This window comes from Molothrus ater, chromosome 2 (genome assembly GCF_012460135.2).
Source record: "Molothrus ater isolate BHLD 08-10-18 breed brown headed cowbird chromosome 2, BPBGC_Mater_1.1, whole genome shotgun sequence".
NCBI lineage: Eukaryota > Metazoa > Chordata > Aves > Passeriformes > Icteridae > Molothrus > Molothrus ater.
In genome coordinates, this window is record NC_050479.2 from 18,139,107 (window position 1) to 18,153,164 (window position 14,058).

The 14,058-nt window shown below is 39.9% G+C and overlaps 1 protein-coding gene across 6 annotated transcripts in view; it reads right to left on the reverse strand.

The window, feature by feature from the left end:
• The window catches only part of GLRA2 (glycine receptor alpha 2), a 121,156-nt gene that overhangs the window by 29,158 nt on the left and 77,940 nt on the right, over positions 1-14,058 (reverse strand). The gene's annotated exons all lie outside the window — the stretch shown is intronic.

Consider the following 14,058-nt stretch of genomic DNA (forward strand, 5'->3'; position numbering starts at 1 on the left):
TATTGCCTTTAGAGAAAGATCTCACATTCAAAGTTTGGAAAAAAGAATACAAATATAAAATATGATAAAAAACCTAAAAGAAATTGTATGAAGTTTATAGGTTTCACCTTTTTAAATTTTTATGAACCAGTTACCATAATGCTTAATTAGCTATATTTGGTATCCACAACCTCAAAGTAAACTCAGGGTATTCTATTGTATGGGCTGATACAACTTTACAATTAAATATTCCATCCTAGTTGCTTGACACCTTTACCCAACATCTCTATAAGAAAAATAAATCTTCATAGATATTATCTACTAAAAATACCCAAATACCAGCTGCCTCTGTTCTAGTAAAAATCTATTCTTATTGACTGATTTAATTGACTGGTCCACAATAAAATCAGATATATTACAGCACTGCAATGTCACAAGATGTTTATCATATTACCCACACTGGACCAAACAGTAGCCAATTAATGAGCTACACACTATGCATATCAAAGGCACATTCTCCATAGGTGTTTGGTCTCTGCCTTTCTTTGTAGTCTTACAGTTTTTAAGCAGAGATCTTATGATTAGGTAACAGCAGGTTGTCTCTTTTGTTTATCAGGTATTACCTCCTGAGTGGAATTACAATGATCTGACTTAATGTCTACAATGTACATGTGAGCTAGTTGCATAAATTACTTTGACATAAATAAATCAAGGAATGAAGAACAATGGGCATATCTAGGATGCAAGGCATTTGAACTGTTTTACATGTCTTCTCTACAATGAGATTAATAACACCCAAACAGAGTTTCTTCTTCTTCATGTCTGTAAGGAGGAGCTTAGAACACCTCTGTAGGCAGAGGCACACGAGGCTTTACATAGTTGTCTAAATAACAGCATCGCAAATTGACACATTAGGTACCGAGCATCCATTTGCTAATTCAGCAGAGAACAAATCTTCAGTATCTCACATTAACCAGTGCCTTGGAGATGCCTCAGATACTCAAGGTCACCTCAGTTTGATGGAGACCCATGGCACCCCCATACAGATGAATCAAGATAGGCAAAATGGATTGTACCTAAACCCCAAAATATTATAAGCATTTAGATAATAACCTGCAGGCAAAACATTTCATTGCAGCTAAAACATATAGTGGTCTGAAAAGGCAGCAGAAAAGGATATTGTGTTCCTGACACATGTTAAGGAGACCAAACCTCCACATTGGAAAGCTCCGCTTCTATCCTTCGCATACAAAATGACCTTACTCTTTGGCTGGACAACCATTCTGTGATGGAAGGAATCACACCTCTAGATGTAAATTGCACCTCTAGGTGCAAATAGGTTTTGCTCCTATTTGCCATGTGCTTGAATTGCATCATTTTTCAAAGTCCAGAAAAGAGCTTTTGTTAATATCAAATGGAATATACTGCACTATGTGCTTCAGTAAGCAAAATGAGCAGAGGAACTGCCATTTAAAGCACAACAGAAAGGATACAGAGCTTCATCCTGCAAATCCTGAACACTGAGAACGACATTTTAGAGGAGCCAAGCACTGTTATTCAGCCTGCATCAGAGGAACATGCCTTTCAGCAGCAATAGTGCAGCTCCATGTGGCAATGCCCACCATGCAGCTCACACAGGCTGCCATGTAGCAGGCTGAGGTGACACCATGAATCTGTGCTTTCCAATTAGATACACAGCAGGTATGCAGCTCACTCCCCCACACATAAAAAATTGTACAAGTTATGTCTTTACTGAGCAGCTGTGAAAACCAGAGAAAACTCAACAGTGTCCCAGACACTCTGTGCCACAGGCTGAGGCACAGTAGGAATCAAGTCACTGTAATTTGTGTAAAATGCAGCTGAGATTAGGTTGTTTGCTGCTTTCCTTGAAGGGGCAGTTTGTTTCCTTTACAAATGGCCTTAGGAGATGTATTAAACATGAATAAACAGCTGGACTGTGCTGTCAGAGACAGCACAATACAAGGAGCTGAAGTCAGAAGAATCAGCATTTCTGACTGTGCAAATCCTGTCCTGTTGGGCCTAAAGCAGGGAAGGCAAAATGACAAAGGAAGCCCTGAGTTAGTCGTCCTGCCACTTATACTGTGCTACCATAAATGGCATCCCCATAGCTGCTGAGCCAGCTGGATTATTTTAACTCCAGCCCGCTGGGCTGGAATCAGAGAATCACGATATCCTTGGCAGATACATAGCTTGTTCTATTGTTTGGCCAGGGCCACACCATGGCACAGCCTTAAATGAGAAAACAGAAAGCAATTGCTTCCAGCACCATGTTAAAAATAAATAAAAGGTGAAATCCTGCAATGAGTAAAAGCTGGCACCTTTGTTTTCAAATTAATTTATTTAGTTTACCTATGAATCCTCAGTATATACAGCATTGTGCTGCTCAAAGCCTAAAAACCTATGGAATTTTCTGACATGCTCATAGAAGCTGGAGTCTGCAAACTGAGTAAATCATGAAAGCCTAGACACATCCTTTGCTCAGGCAGGTTCTTCCATCAAACTCAAAACCAACATTATCAGCTAGGGGGTTTTCCCCCAGATCATAGTAAAGCATTAAAACTCCTATGTTTGTTCAACTTGAAGGCTTATAGCATCGGCTTTGATAATGACTCATCAGACAGTACTCTCTCTCCAGCTTCCTTAACTACCATGTCCATGCTTCATGCTCCATACCCACTGCTGAGTACAGGTAGGACAGTGCAGACTGATTTTTTGTTGGAGGTTTCTTCTCACCTAACTTAAAAAGCACTGTGGAGGATTTTTTCAATTGATGTTAAGAAACAAGCAATTTTAGGACAAAATTCTTCTAAGTGGAACATAGATATCTACACTATAGTCAAATAAACTGCACGTTAAAAATGCCAGTCTCTCATTTTTGACCAAGACTGGAGTTTTGGAAGGCTATTTCAGGTATACATGTATATTTGATACACACTAACTTTGGCTAGATAAAGCCTATGATTTATTTCTGTTAGCCAGTACCTTGATGTAAAACTAATCAGAGCAGAGCAGAATAACAGAAATGACCCCACATGAGCCTTATGTAATAGAGACTGTTACCTAAGCATTTGCCACCTTTCCCATAATTTCACATGCAGCACAGAATCCAGCAACAATACAAATTCCAAGTTGACATTATTAAGTTAGCATGCATAAAATAAAAAATAAGTGGGGTTGTTTCAAAGGCAGACCTTGTAAAACTTCCACTGAAAAGCCTGTAACATTGACAGTACACTGGCTCCATTTACTATAAGATACTTTTAGAAGTGGATATTTGGAAACTCTGCCTTGTTCAGTGTTATCATGTTCAGAAAGCTCAATAAGATTTTCTTGTCCTTTACTTTCTTTAAATAGCTGCTCCATTTTTTACTGCATGTTGCCAAGCTTCCTCCCTAATGCTGTTTGGGAGGAGGGGATTTAATGGCTCCCACCAATAAAACCATAAATTGTATCAATTATTCAGATGCTTTGTAAATGTTTTAGGGCCAGCTAATGAGGGAACTTTTTCCAAATTAGAGCTGTCTGCATCAAGAGCCAAGTATGGTAAGGCTAAGTATAGTTAATGTGACAAAGCTGCTTCTTTCCCTTCATAATTTCCTCATTTGTTATTTGGCCATACCCTCTGGATAAAAAAAGACCAGCTTGTTCTCCACACCCTGCTGTAGCATCACTGGCCCCAGTGAAGTTCCTGGAAATGAAAGTACAAGGAGAATTACACTCTTGGTGAAGGACTTGAGGGGATTAAACCTTCCACTTCTCAAACTGTTTTTATTTTGTCACCGTGACTCTCCCAGAGCTCTCGTGTGTCACCACCAGAATGAAGAACGCCTTTGTGGAGAGAATCCAGGGGAAAACATGGCCATGGGTTCTGCAGCTCAGCAGCTGTCATTTGTTGACATTTTTGAATCAACCCAAATGTGAGCTCTGTTTTTGCTACAATGCCAGTCTCATGAGAAGCCAGGGAACTGCTTTAACTCTCTGATTCTGTCAAACTAATGCAAAATGGAAATAAAGACACATCCATCCACTCCCAGCGTTCTACACAGTGAAAATACTTTCCACATGCAGTGGAAGGTACTCAGTTTGTGTTAAAAAACATATATCCACTTATTTTGGTAGGTAGAATCTTATGAAAAAATAGCTTTTACTTGTGATATGAAGCCATGAACCTCTGTTTTTACACAAGGCCATATTCTAGTCAAGGTTTTTTAAAGAATAAAATTTTCAGCTACCATGAAATCTTACAATTTGAAATTAACTTCTCCCATGCATTAAAATAAACTCTTGGAGAAAAAGGTTCCAAAGAATTTTCCAGACTAGAAAGGTTGAGATAGAATAAAGTATCATTTTAAATCAAAACTGAAAAAAAAGTTACTTTAAATGAAAAGTGGGCAATTTTCAAAACAAAACAAGAAACAAGAAATGTTTAATTTAAACAGGGTGAAAAAAATAGTACTACCCTCCTTCTATTATTCAGATTCCATATGAAAGTGTCCACCTTGCTCAGCAGGGATTCACAACTTGTTCCAGCCACCCAAAATTGCCTTTTTTTTTTTAGTGAATAAACTATTCATCCAAACATTTTTGCTCTATTTCTATTGCTGGTTCTGCCAAGTCATGAGATGCTACACCTCCCACTCACTGCTGATGCAGAAATAAATGCTGACTGCATTCAAGCCAGGAAATGTATGGGAAATATTTATGGTTTGTTTTCCTTCAAAGATAAAGGGAAATTTTCTTCAAGTCTCTGAAGATGATCAGCGAGTTAAGGAATTTCCAAAGATGTTCAGAGAGCCCCCTGGGCAGGGGCCAGAAGAGGTGATCAATCAGGCAAGTAACAAAATTCACTAGTAGGCCTAGGCTATTTTTGTTGTGCTAACCAGGCCAAGATGCCAAAAATACAGGCCTGGTTTGTGAGTGGTCGCAGCTACTTCTGTGCCAGCTCTATCCAATTCCCACTGAAGAGAGAAAGCAAGATGCTCCCCAACTTCAGAGTGGGGCTGGAGTCCAAGAAACTGCAGGAATTAAAAAAAAAAAAAAAAAAAAAAAAGGAGTAAACCTGTCTTCCAGGTAAAGCCACTTTAGAAAAGCAATAAAATATTCCTTTTTTTAGCATGGGCAGAGTCTATTGACACATTTTGATCTTCCTTCCCAAGTGGTATATTTCCACCTTTGAAAAACATAATACCATGAATACAAATCAGTTTGCAGATCGGTGAAGCCAGTACTGCTTGGGCTTTTTTCCCAAGGCCGTATGAAGTATTGGCATACTCATCATGTGTCATTTTGTGCAATCATATGGTGTAGCTGCCTTGTCTTTCCTATTTGTGAGAATTCATTCTTTCTGTAGAGTAAATTTAAGACAGGATGCAGCATTTCCACTTCATCCTGTTTGAGCAGGGAGCTTGGACCAGATGACCCACTGTGGTCCCTTCCAATCTTACCCATTTTGTGATTCTGTGATTCAAAGGCCCTCAGTTTCTCTAAAAATAGTAGGGCTATTTTGCAGACAAAGAAAAAGAAGTCTGAGTGATAGCTTAAGGCACTTTTTCTAACAGAACAGGTTACAGCTGAGAAAATAAAGGCTTATGATTTGGACAGAAAATGGTGCTGGTGCTCAGCTAGGGAGCAAACTGTGAGATTTTCTTGTGCATTCATGATGCAGGGACAGGCTGACCTCTGTCAGTGAGCACCAAGTAACACTAAATGAAATTATAACCAGGGTCAAAACCCTGCTTTTACAAATTGATAGTCAACTGCTTGTTGTAACGCCTCTAAGATGACAATAATGTCTGGAAATGTCTCATATCTCAGGAGTTCAAGCCCCACTCAGACCGCTGCAGAAATAGTTAACAAAGTATAGAACTGAAATGCTAAATTATTTGGAAAGTGGAGGTTCTGGTGGCCCCACCTAAGAATTGTGTTTAGTTCATGCCTTGTAAACCATGGTAGAGTGGAACTAAGATTGAGCAGAGCCCTAGCCCCCAGTGGAAACAGATTGAAACTAAAGAAAAACGAGAGGGGAAAAGTGAAATTTTCTCTGCTCATTATTTATTATGACTTTGGCATGTACCAGGACACTGCTGACTTTTCTCATTGCCCTGATCCTGAAAAACACTGGGGAGGAACAGTCTGGGGACACCTCTCCCACCAGCTCATACACATCTTTAACACTATGTGTAAATAGCAATTTGTGCCTCTTGCAACTCTTCAGCCTGTGTGTGTCTCTCTGCCCTCTTGGTGAAAAGATTATGGCTGAGCTGGCCAACAAGTGCATGCTCTGCAGGAGTGTTGGAGACCAAGAGGCCCTGACACCACCCAATGCCATGGGCAGAGGCAGCACCATTTGGTCAGGCTTCAGAGAAGCCAGCAACACCCACAGAATGTGCCTGAGCTGTCTCAGGAATAAACCTGCACACCAAACATCAGCTTCTCATCACCTGTATTCTGCATAGCTTTGCTCTTTTCCTTGGTCTCACTTTGTATGTTTAGTCTTCTTCTGTCTTCAAGAAATTGGTCTTGAATATGCACTTAAAACTTTTTTATTAAGTATTGTTTTTTTCCCTTGAAAACCAACCAGATTTCCAATAAAGCTTTCTACAGTCAAAGGGAGAAGAAATATTCTGCCCCACAAAAACCCCACAAAAACCTTAGGATTCTGTGCTCACACAGCCACCACAGGTTACCACCTTCCACCAGCCCTACCATCTTAGCACTTCTCAGTGCCCTTCATTTGGCTTGTAAATACAGCATGTTCATATTGGCCGAAATAAAATAAATAATACCAATATTTGTAATGGTTCTTGTGTATGAACCAAAATAAGTAATCAACAGATTGGTGCAGCCATGGAGATCAGTTTACAAAGCTGACAAATAAGGATTGATGTCTCTGCTACAAGGAAGCAGCTTCTTATTGCTAAGTAATTGAAAGACATTTATCACACAGAAACACCCCCACACATGAGCTGAGCTCAGAGCAAATTGAGAATTATATGTGGCTGCATTAAGGTACTGGTAAAAACATATCCTGTCAGCCTTTGCAGATAGATGACAATGTCAGTCTTGGGTCTTGTTTACAGTGAGAAGATTTTGCTCTTCCTTTCCAGTGAAATCAACAGATAATATTTCTTTAATGTCCTTAAATGCTCACTTGAATATTTGGACTCTAAGTGGTAAATTTTTCCATGATTGAGAGCTTGGATAAAAACAATCACTAAGGAGAAAAAAAACTGAGAAAGATTACATGTTTGCTAGCAAGAACCACTGGCCTGATCTTTGAACACTGTCATTAAATTCATAAAGAGAGTCAAATGCTGATATTGACCAAAGAAGCTTTTCTATTTAAGATTCACTTGAAATCAGGATTCAATGTGGTATGTATCTGAGCACCGCAGAATGCCTACTTCTGTAAGGCCAGCTTTCCTGCTATGATTATGCTTTTCTGAATTTTTTTTGTTAACTCAGCTTTAGAAAACTCTTTTTTTGTTTGTAGATCCAAAAGTTCTTTAGTTGCCTCAGGTGAAAAGTAATCTTCATTTAGCTCAGCCACAGCCATGCAGGTTCAGTTATTACCCTTGCCATTCAGTTAGGAAGAATTGCACCAAATTGCATTATTCACTGACCTTTGAAGAGTTAACTGACTCAGTGCATGACTGTTATCAAATAAGAAGTCAGGATTTCATTTTTGTAGCAATAGGAACAAATCTCTTCCATCCAAGTAAAGCAGGTAAGGACCACAGAAGTGGAGTATGGCAGGGAAGCTACTGTGATCAATGCTAAGAACGTGTGCAGCTATACATACAGGCTCAGGTGTTATTTCTTCATTGGATAGCATAAAAATTGTGTTAAATCTCACCTGACTTCAGAACATTCTACAACATCTTCTCTGGGCTGCATTTCCTGTTGTGATCACAACTAAGTGAACCACTGAAAGCGATCCAATGCACTGAACCAAACAACAAAACCCTAAAATTATAAAAAGACGCCTATGGCTTCTTTTCCTCCACTTTTGGTCTCTGCTTTTTGTGAAAAGAGAGGTAATTTTCTAATTCTTCCATAAGATCATACTCCTAAATTCTGGATTTCCTAGGACTTTCACCAATGTAATCTGGTGGGAAAAGTCATTTGTTTATTTTATGACTGCCAGTCTCTCTAGATTAGAGATGGGTAAATCAGAGTAAGCCTTTGGTCAGAGAAAATTGCCTTATCAATAATAAATACAAAATTAAACTAAAAAAAAAAAACCCCGAGAATGGGTGGGTCATTACATTACTCAGTTACTCCACATGCTTCTTTCTCAACTATTACTTGATCGGTTACTTACTATTACTGAGCCACTTAATCATTCTTATCTAGCATATCTTCTGGCTCTGGATTCTGAATTGCTTCTTTTATCTGACTCAACTGGAAAGGGAAAAAATGCTTTATATTTGGATAATTTAAGCAATTTGTTACTGACAATAATGGTATCATAAATAGATCTGTACATACAGTCTATGAAAATTCTTTTGTCTTTTTATATTTCTTCTCTTTCTATCTTTGAAAAAAAATAGTTTTAAAATTAAAAATATAAACATCTGTAAAAACAGATCTTGAAGCTGAACTGATGTCAAAGAAAACAGGCTCTGGCAGGATAACATGGTCCAATTCCAATTGTAAGTGTGAGTGAGTCACAGTCATGTACAGTAAAGCACTTAAGGAAATGCAGAATTGAAAGAGGATGTATAATGGGAATAATAGAATATGGCAAAGGTGAGAATGTACGTTGAAAGAAATTGATGGTCTGAATATTAATAAACACAAAGAAAGAAAATGGCATAAAGAGGGCAGGTTAGATGAAAGGAAATGGAATTCAGATAAAGTGGAATGAACAGCAGCATTTAGCAAGATTCATGCAAAGATTTCTTTTTTTAATTTAACTAAATCAGTTTCCATATCCTAGAGGGATCGGCGCTGCTGCGTTAATGTAAATTCACCTATCACACACCCAAATTAGCTGGAGCCTGTGGGCTCAGGACCTGGGATCAACACTGCCTGTGGTGAAACACAGGTTGCATGCCAGACCTCTGTCTTTCACCTCGCTTGGGATGGTGGAGGAAGCTGAGTGATCCATACTGTCCCATGGACTCCTCCAACCAAGCACCTGCCTGACCCACTCTTGGGTCCCACTAACCAGCTACAGACCAGCCACCTGCACCACCTCTTTTGGAGAAAACTCTGGGCCTGAGGGCTCCTGGAGCACCAGGCTTTGTGGTGCACAGACCTGCACAGGTTTGAAACTACTGGCCTGTACCTTCTTCCTTGTTTTTCCTGTTCATATTCTCTGAAATGTAGTAATCTTTTTATCCTCTTCTCTGTAGTACTTCTTAATCAAGATTTCTCTGTCTTTTCCAGCCAGAGATGTCTGATCAATTGATATTGTTAAGTAAATTATGCTCTCAATCCCTTTGTGGAAGACCAGCCCTTGGGAAAAACCTGCAGAGGAGCTCATTTATTGCAGTCTCCCTTTTGTGTTCGTGTGGAACCAGCAGGAACACCTGCAAGGACTCACGAGGCTACTTAAGCACAGAAGAGACAGAGTCACCTTTCATGCTCATTTTCTGATGCAGATTTTGATTATGCTAATAACTTGATGGGCTGCTGCACAATTGTCTCCTCAGTGATTCAAAAGACAAAAACAAAACTCTACTGATTTAGAGTAAAAATTGGTTGTCCCAAATCCTGAACCTTTCCTTCCAGCAGGGTCTTATACTAAGGTTTTGTTTGCAGTTATCATGTTTTTCACACAATTTCATTTTCACCCGAGCTATAAATCCGAGAACTTTCTGACTCATGCTGTAATGTTAAACTGTCTCCAGCACTCTGATACCAAGAGCTTTGTTCAAAACAGTGTCATCACACGTTTCACTCAGGCTGAGTGGAATCATTTTGAGTCACAATAGTTAGAAACTCAGTACAAATATATAATCAAAGCAATAACTAAGAACACCATTGCTTCTCACTGATAGATGTTTGTGCAGAAGCCTTTTAGCCATGCACTCTCATGTATGGAGCACATCTACATTCCCTTTTCAACTTAACTTTGAGCGAAAGTACTGTACTTTCATAACAGGAAAATTCTTTTCTGAAATTTATTTGATTGCTTAGCCTGATGGCCAACGTTTACTCCTCCAAGCTGCTCTTTTTTCCTCATCCCTTTTCTAAAGCCATGGTGGCTACACTGGTTCTGCAGTCTGCAGCTGTAGTTAAAGTAGCCAGAGACTCTTCCAAGGAGCCCCACAGCACTGAGCACCAGCAGCACCCACAGCACTCGTGCCAGGGACAGAAGCAGTCTGGAGCACACATGGAGAGCTCTTTGAAGGACAGCACAGGCACGTCTCACACAGGCTGCTGGATGGCCCTCAAGGTTCAGAGCACTGTAGCACAAGGAAAGGGAATGGTTTTCATGCCAGTCTGATACCACTGCTCAAGGCTTCTTGAACTCTGTTGCTCTGTGCCAAGCAAAATCTCACTGCCAGAATGACTTCATGATACTGACAGTTGAATGCTCACCTTATGAAAAGGCTGGAGACAACCAGGAGGGAGCTTGCAATCCTGAAGGGAGCTACTGCGAATATCACTACTGCTCAGTGAAGTTTCACAGTGGAGATTGCTCATCTGTGCAGGAAGTAAGGACCAGATAACTTCTGGTTTTCTTATTCCTATTTGCAAATGTAAAGGGTCTTGCATATGATGTGTTGGATTACATTCTTGCTACAAGAATGGCATTAAAACTGATAGTATAGTCCCTTTACTTCTTTTTGTGTGTGTGTGTGTATTCCTAGTTTGTGTCATATACTGTGTCTGTAGAACAGTAAATAGATGAGACTGAACAACCTACAAGGAGGAGAGACTTCTGCATCCTTGGGGAAGTGCTAATCCTACTCATACAGAGAAGGCTCAAAAGCCTTAATGATATGGGATCTGGAGAAACTGCACTGAGAAAGTCTCAGAGATGATGATCAAAATAATTTCCTGAAAGCCCAGAGGGGACCAAACTGAGTTTTCTGCCACTTAAAATCACTGGGATGGCTGTAATTGAGGACACAGTAAGTGAGAGAAGAGCTGTGCATGAACTCTTGCACTCCTGTTTAATCTTATCTAGTTGCTCTGACTTTTGTTCATTAAAAAAAAAAAATTCTTGTTTTATTCATGTTCTGATGAAACATGGGTAATTTTTAAGTTCAACTAAAACTTTTAATCCCTTGTGGCACCTCATTGTGAGAAGAAGGTAAAGGGACATCCATTTCAAAGCTCTGGCTTGGGATTGTCCCTCTTGCAAAGTCACAGACCTGGTGCCCCAGAGCTGTTTTCTGCTGTCCCTCCATTTTGGGGACACCTGGCACAGTCACTGCATGAGCCCAAGCTCCCCAGGCTGGGCACAGCACGTGTCAGAGGTGGGAGAGGAAGGAAAAATGGAACAGTTGTTCTGACTCTCAGGCAATTCTGGCATGCTCAGCTGACTCGTGTAACTTAAAAGGAGCTGCAAACCCGAGTCAGCCTACGCAAGAGAAGAAAACAGCCTACATATAAATAACAACCTATATAGCTTTCCCCCTGTCAGTTCCATAAGTAGCTGGGGAAGAACAAAGCTTTGAAGTGAGTCATGTTACCCCCCACCCCACCCCCAGTCTCTCTCTCTCCTAAAGTTCTAAGGAATCTCAGAAAACACATTGGTCAGAATTTTAAGTCATGAAGATCAGGGTCAAACTATTACTCTTTCAGGAGATTTTAATGAACTGCCTAAGCCAGGAATTCTATCTGCTTAACTGGAAATGAACATGTATCTTTCCTGAATCATTCTGTGGGCATTTGCCTTACTGGTAAGTCTAGGGTAATAGTAGCTCACCACCAGGTTTCTTGCCAGCACTAAATATTCTTACAGCATTGTAAGAATGCAATGTTCCTGCTACTAACTTAGCTGTAGGAATTCACACCTACATCATTTATATCCACGCGGTCATTACAACCTCCATTTCCATTATGACTCAGCACTTATTACACAGATTTGACTCCTTTTACATCAAAAGAAGAGTCTGCTGGTCCTGGACAGAAGCCTGGATTGTATTGCCATGTTACCCAGTATTCACATTCAGTATAAATAAACAAATCTTTTGAAAAATCCTACCACTTAATAACTCTAGCTCCACTATCAAGTTTCTGAGGAGAGTCACACATGGCTAGAAATACAAAGAGACACACTTCATATTATATTTAAGAGCTCTCTTTCAGTTTGATAAGTTATTAATAGATGTCAGAAATTTCATTTACACTTACTCCATCATGTTAGAGCTATGGGGAAGTACTTGCCTGGCTGGTGAACCCTGTTACATGTTTCTCACATGAAATGACATTTAATCAGTTACAATTATGGTGGAGATAGAAAATTAAACAAACAAAAGAAAATTAGAGAACTGTTTTGCATAGAACATCACAAGTTAGCAGAGAGTAGATTGCATCTAATGAGACTCAAAGACTAAGGAGTATTTCAAATTACAAGTATTTCAAAAAAGGAGTATTTCTCTGCCTCTTTCCTCTGAAAGATCTTAATGACGAGTCTTAAAGAAGATAATCTGCCTGCTTCTCAATGAGTATGTGCAATGTAGGAAAATAGTCTGAGCACCATTTTACAAATAGGGAAATTAAGGTGTGTATATGGTAAGTACATTGCCCAGGTTTTCAGGAGGAGCCAGCGGCAGAGCTCTGAATGAAATCTTAATCCGTGTTTTAGAGTTCTGATTATCCTTCCCAAATCCACAGTGCTGACTGTTCCACAGAACTGCCTAAACTCTGAAGAATTTTCCTAAGACTCTGCAACATTAACATTCTACAAATGGCATTTTGCAAAAAATGCATATCTGTGTCACTGTCAGACACAACAGGAGAAGAATGAGAGATAGGCAAGGAAAAAATGTGCAATAATAGTGCCCACTCCTTCTTGGCTGCTGCTCTCAGCTTGGTTTTGGACATAATAAAAAGCAGTGAAGAGAAATTAAAACAGATTTAGGTTTTTTCAGAGCAGGCCATACTCATGGGTAAGGTGAGGGGAGGGCAAGGGAGATGTTTCAGCATATGCAGCTGCAAGAGAAATTTTTGCTTAAGTTGTCAATACAATGTTTATGTTGTAAACATATTTGTCAATTTTGCAGCACTTACTCTGCCTAAAGCATACCTTTAACCTAAAGTTATTTCAGCAGCCATGACTTTGATCGATTGCCTATCAGGAAGCTTAAGTGCAGAAAACTCCTACACAAAAACACTTTAAAGTACGGAAATTAAAATTTAAAGTCTGCTTTTTTGACATGCTTTGTGTGCCAGAGCAGCCCAGCCCCAGTCTGAACTGTGAGGGCAGCCAGGAGGAAGGGCATCACAGCCACTCAGTCCTACTCACACAGGTCATGTGCCAGGTACAAATTACCTTAAGTGGTGTTAAGGTGGGAGGGGAGCAAAGGAACAGAGCTGACAGAGATCCTATTTCTAACAAACCCACATCTGTTTAACATCCCCAGCTGCCAACTAACTGCAGAAGAGCTTAGAGAAAGCCACAAGCAGGGCTTGGTTCTCCAACAAATTTGCTCACCACGTTCCTTTTCATGCACATCCCATCAAAATCCATCAGTGCCATTCAGTCAATATTAATTTGCTTTTACCAGAGGAAGGGGTGCACAAAGCATCCTCAAGCAAAAGCTTCCTATCCTTAGTGAATACTGTCAGAGCTGCTCTGCACGTTTGGCAGCAGCTATTGCTGCACAGAATGGTCTCCACAGAGGATCTGCTGAGCTCTTGGGAAGCTCTCTGCATTCTTATCTGAAGGCTGTTATTTTTTGAGTACTCCTCAATATATCTTTAGAAAGGCAGAAAGTCAATATTCCTCTTGGCACCGGTGTTGCCATGAAGCAGGTGTGTTGGCACTGATTTTCCATTGCTACAATAAAACCTCACAATCTCTTTCCTGAGGAAAACAACCCACTTTTACAGGGCAGGTGAATTCTCATGACTGCATTAGGTCCAATGGCCTGT